The sequence below is a fragment of the Hyposmocoma kahamanoa genome, unplaced genomic scaffold, assembly GCF_003589595.1.
Source record: "Hyposmocoma kahamanoa isolate Upper Pololo Valley unplaced genomic scaffold, ASM358959v1 93, whole genome shotgun sequence".
In the NCBI taxonomy this organism is placed as follows: Eukaryota; Metazoa; Arthropoda; class Insecta; order Lepidoptera; family Cosmopterigidae; genus Hyposmocoma; species Hyposmocoma kahamanoa.
Genome location: NW_020654810.1, coordinates 14,172,800 through 14,178,950, shown reverse-complemented (window position 1 = coordinate 14,178,950; position 6,151 = coordinate 14,172,800). Strand labels below are relative to the sequence as shown.

Sequence of the window (6,151 nt, the reverse complement as noted above, 5' to 3'; positions counted from 1 at the left end):
TTTTAGTACGATATAATGTGATTTTAGTAGCAGTAGAGTTCCTCGTGAAAGAGTTCAGGGAAGTACTGCCTTACCTTACCTATTTCTGCCGCCAAGCAGTAATGTGAGTATTACTGTGAGCATTATTGCGTTTCGGTTTTCAAGAGTAACGGTGCTGGTGAAATTACAGCACATGAGTCTTTTCAACTCATGTCTCAAGGTGATGGGAGCAGTGACAGTGCCCCTCAGATCTTTGTGATTTAAAGTTATGAGCGGCACTGCAACTGTTAGGGACAGGCATGTCGCTTACCACCCGGCGCACGACTTGTTCGTCTCCTCACTTGGTATCACAAAAAGAAGGTAAAAGAGACAGAGGTTTTTTTTTTATATTTATGTTTATTTTACCGTAATTATCTTTCATTTAACTGTTAACTGTTTGTGCAAGTTAGTCAAAGTGACTTATTGAATAACAAGTATAATCTACGGAATGATATTTCAACTATACATACTAAAAGGTATATTCTCCGCGAGTCTAACGAAAATATAGATTGCTCAATGACCTGGCAGACAGTAATATATTTGTTAGATAATAAAAATGTATATTCGGGCGAGCACATCGTCAGTTGAACAGACGGACGGCGACTATCGGAAGTAATATTTTTCGTCGACAATAGGCGCAACTCTGTCCAGAGTCGTCTTGGAACTGGAGCTTATATAAACTCTTAAGTGGATTAAAGGTCTTATAAAGGTCGTTTATTGCGCCCGGTTACATTACAGCATCACCAGCACTTGCTTCATTGATGCTATTGTTCTTTTTTTTGCGTTTTACCGTCCCATAGATGAATTTTGTTACTTTCTATTGTTCACAATCGATGACTCAAAACAATCAACAAACATACCTACACAAATATTTGAGAAGATTCAATGTCTAGTAGTGGGACATGTTACAAGCTACAAAACCCTTCTGAACTACAGCTGAAAACTTAATGTTAAGTTCCTTCTTATAATACAGTACCTACCGAGTTTTCTTTCTTATAAAACGCTCTAGCTACGTAATTAATTTTAATTTAATCGGTATCATAATTTACTCATACCGTACTCTCTACGAGACGTATTACATACCAGACGTTAATCCTGAACGAGAAAGAATAAATACGCTTTGCGAATAAGGTTTTTTTCAGTGTCGTTTGCTTCGCGTCCCGTATCAAATAAAGGTCGCACATTGAATTTCAGCTTTTAGTTAAAGAGCTCGAGACGGTGCAATACGATGAACATTTGGTTGTGAGGATTTCGGAGGTTTCGTGGTGACGTCAGAGAGCCGACGCGGGGCGAGACGCGGGAGTGGCGCGCGCCGCCCGCCCCTGGTTCCTCCGCCGTCGCTGCCGATGCTGCCGCCAGCCGCCGTACGTACGCGGCGTATCTGTTGCGCACCGGACGCGGTAGACGCGACACGCTCGCCTACGTGATACATGCCAGAGACACGCGACTCGAGCTAACCAAAGTCACGCAATAAACAAATTACGACCGGCAAATATTGAATACCATATAGTGAAACTCTTATTAACTATTGCACATACTACTATTTGTGCCTGTGAAAAGTACTTGGTGACAGTTGTTGACAATTTTAAGTGCAGCAGACGTACAACTGACCGGGGGTAAACGGCCCGTCGTTGTCGGCCGCCCACGGGCTGTAGTATTGCTGTAGTAAATACCGCCAGAGTAGCCCATCGAGCTATGCACCGAGTCACCCCCGTAATTGAGGTATGAAATAGTAACACGACACGTATTTTAGATTTATTATTATTATTTACGAGATCTTTCGGTCCGTAGTCTGGAGCGAGAGGTCAAATAAAGTCCATACCAAGTTACTATTTAAAATGCGCCACTGCTCTGACCAGTCTCTCTTTGACACATATGTAAATTATACAGGAATACGACTTTTATGGCAAAGCGTAAAATAAAAAGATTTTATTCTTCAAGACTACAACGATACATAAAAACTTAAAATGGTGGCTTAAAATCTAAATCACAGACCGCAGTATGCAGTTTCTAATTAAGTACATAATTGAGGAACCACCCACTCACCACAATTATACACTATTATATACAATACTACAGAAATTACAGTTAACATTTTTATACAAAACTACAAATGATACACGCACCGACCATGCAGTAAAAAGTGTAAAAAGCATTTTATTACATATATAGAATAGAACAGGTAGAGAATGAAATTTAATTGTATATTATTTATTATAATCATATTTTTGTTATAAATCTTTAACCAAAAATATAGATATTTTACCTTACAGTGGAATGTATTTAATTTTAAATGACAGCTAACACAAAACAAAAGAAACTTAATTTATGCAATTTTATATATTTTTAATTGTCTTTCAAACTTTCACATTCGCCATCCGAACAGTCTACAGGACGAGATACTTTTTGTTTCATATAGTTGCAAGAAATCTAATGATATCACTTAGATGCAAATGGTCCTCAAAAAGTAATTAGTTTTCATGGTCAAATAATATAATCTAGACAATGTTTAAATTCATTTGAAGTAGCCGGAACACTTTTTTTTCCCTTTTTGTGTATGACCCGTATTAATTTAACAGAACCTAATTTACCTTCAACCAACAGCACGAAGTCTTCTGTTGTTTCAGCAGCCATTCTGTATACATATATTTGAATGCATAGTCTTTTAAGTTCGATATAAGGTACGTTAAAATAGTCACATTGCCTTCTTGAACATTAAAAAGCACCGTTATCTTAAAAAATACATACACGTAACCATCAAGCCATAAAAAATAGTTTCTCGTTTAATTCGTGAATAGTTATTTGTTCTGTTTTTTTATTTATTTATGAATACAACTAACGACAACAAATAAATTGTTAAAAAAAATTCACGCATAGCTATGCAAAACCAACGGTCAATCAGTATTATAAACTATTTATTAAAGATCTCCACATTTTATTGTCCAGAATATAATGAGGTTTATATTTTGAAAGTTTTGAAATTCATATATATATTGAATACTGTTTACAAATATTTCATTATAGCTTATAAAAAACTATAGATTTAAAAACTCGCAAACATATTTTTTGGTTACTCAAACAATGAACATACTTTATAGTTAATACTTTGTACATACGAGTATCGTGACTTATATATAGTATATAAACATTTATTTATGAGTGGTAAGTTATCTATGTAATATATTTAAGACCTCAATTTGTGTAGATAAGGGTTAAGTATATTTTGTACACGTTAATAGAAATGGTATCTTTCGCAAATAACGACGGGATACTAAACGACTTTGCCGCTTTTACATAGAGTAAAACTTTTCTTTTTTAATTCAAATTTAGATTATTTGATTGTGTCTGTTTATAAAAAGCGCTAAGAACGTTTTTAAAGGAATCGCTAAAATTTGCAAACTGATGCGGAGCACTTCCCATACATATCTATCTACATCATTTTTACCCACCGTACTTAACTCTTCTTCTGACAGAAAAATAACACAATACACGAAACAATACTTTTAGCTAGATTTTATATATAAAAAGAAAATTCCACGAAAACATTTTCTAGTGAGAAATGTAAATTAGGGAGTTGCTGCGGTTACCACCAGTTTAAGGTTCGTATTTCAGGCATCCGTGCCCGTTGCGTTCTCGAAAAAGGAATTTTAACGAGACTTCTGTAAAACCACATCATATATTTTTATTTAATATAACGAACAACTGAAAGACCAGACTCCCTCTAATGGAAAGCAGTCGCTTAGAAAATGCCTCCGGCGCGCAGTACCCTCAATTTATGTTTCGGGTCATTGTTAAAAGCATCATATTTGTATTTTTTGCCATCTCTAGTCACAAACTCGAAAAAGAGTTTGAGGTACTTTAGATTTTTAGATACTCTCTATATTATCCTAACACGTTCGGATAGAACTCAAACCCACACAAGTTTTCCTAACAAAATGACAGTTTTCGAGTCAGTTCCGTGTGAAATACTCCAAGAGGGATTTGTTTGTTTCGCGTTTCGTTCTGTGGCTCCCTTGACGGAAATTGCCTAAAAAAAGACACTCACTAAGAAACAACGTAAAAACGAATGAAAGCCCGTTCAATTGCCGCTATCTGAAGCATTATCAAATTACTTCTTTTTGACATGTTTTTTTTTGTGCTTTACGCATTGCAAGAATTTCTTATATACGTATTCTTGTACAATATTTTTTCTAGAATTTCTGTAATTACATAGTTTTGAGATCTCTTGTATGAAAATCGATGTCGCTCTACACAGTCATGACAATTTTCGAAGCTATAGAGTGATTAATTTATTATTATTATAATGGTAGCTCTTTCATACTAGCTATTGAGAAGTTTCTGCACCTCTGACATTCATTGTTTGGTGTTTCCCAACTTTCCAGCGGTTCTACTGTCCTTGGACATATTATTTACAATTATTTTATTAATGTCATATTATGTAAAACTAATGCAACCTTTATTTATCGCATACGTGCAATTTATAATTAAATTCGCCTTTGTTGCATCTCATAATGTTTTTTGTAAAATATTAACTATTAAATTAATTAATTAAATTAAATAATAATAATAATAACTACGCACACACTCAACATAGCCCCGCACTAGGGAAACCCTGTGTCGCGGGTGCTATGGACACACACATAGACAACCACAAATTACACCCAAACTCACGAGAGAAATAAATGTAGGTAATCCAAATATTTCTTTTTCTTTCTTTCCCGGGAATCGAACCTGGGACCTCTGCGTGGCAGTCCGGCATGGTAACCATTCGGCCACAGAGGCAGTCAGGTATTAAACATATTAACATTGTTAGACGTGGAATGTCCCGTCCAAACGCTTGAAATCAGCCGGAGAGCTTAGGTAAAAATACAGACAAAAGATGTAAAAGAAAAGGAATGCCGAAATAAGTTGGTACCTCTTCAGTTTCAGCACTTACGTTATTGTAAGACGTCTAAAATGACCAGTTTCCCTTTCACGTCAAAAGGCCTATCTATATATTATTCGTTATATTTAGTTTGTATTTAAAAAAACGGATACTATTTTAAATCAGCTTATTACGTAATTTACATATAGACGCCACTGATACATTACACTTTAATACATCATCATCAATCATTAACTATAAGTCAAACATTGTTAAACTTAACTACCTATTTGAATCAGGTAATTCAGAACAATCTTTGACAGAATGACTCATATAAATATGCAAATTAAATCAGGGTGCATTTTGTGCAAAGTTACACGGACAAATTTCTAAAATTAAAACTACATATTTACACAAGAGTTTTAATTTTATATAAAATCAGATTCCAATATACCTCCGCGGCATTTCACTAAGACCGAACAAACCCATTGAGTGAGTAAGTCTGCATGTGCAACTGTGTGTCTGGAAGCTGTACAAATAAATATAAAAAAATCACTTCGTGCAAATAACATTTTATGCCATTACGAAATACACACTCCAGCTGCCTAGCCGTGTACACCTATTAGATTACATGAGTTTCCAATCACCTATTCATGTACCTAGTACAGTAAGCGCACATAACACCCAATACGACTCTACTTATCTGCGTCGGATATTAGTTGTTTTTACAATGTTTAAGTAAGATAGATTTTTGTTCATAATTCATCGTCATCGATTTATCATCATTTTCTGGTTCCTGTGGCCACTTATTTTTAAAGTTTCGAATCGTTCTCGAATTCCCTTTGCTGCACTATTCTTACGTTTGTTTTATAGGTCATTCCAATCAAAGCTCTTGAAACCAGGGGACGTGCCCATAAATCACAAATCAACTTCATTCCCTATTCGATTATTATTAATTTTGTATACTTATATATGCCTTTTTGGGGTGAGTATTGTGTATTGTGTTATTTAGTTTTATAGAAAGTGTTTATAATAATTGTACCTTTTTATATCATTTTATTATTTGTTACAACTTTCTTCTTACTCTTTTATCATCTCTTACAATAAATCTAGTTTGCCGAGTCTTCCGCATTCTCATTTCGCTGGGAATTTCGCTAGAATCTTAGTTGATGGTAAGTGAATATGTGCTCGAGTATTATACACTTTCACCTAGAACTCACGTCTTCATGCTGATCTGAAAGATATCCAGGTTGTATCATTCGAGTAATA

At 35.0% G+C, this 6,151-nt stretch overlaps 1 protein-coding gene across 1 annotated transcript in view; it reads left to right on the top strand.

Annotated features, from left to right (window-relative positions):
- Positions 1–1,375: 1,375 nt before the first annotated feature.
- Positions 1,376–6,151, top strand: part of LOC113237342 (5-hydroxytryptamine receptor-like) — a 75,753-nt gene continuing 70,977 nt past the window's right edge. The window contains exon 1 of the mRNA XM_026473759.1: positions 1,376–1,740. The gene's annotated coding sequence lies outside the window, so the exon portion shown is untranslated. The remainder of the gene's footprint in view (positions 1,741–6,151) is intronic.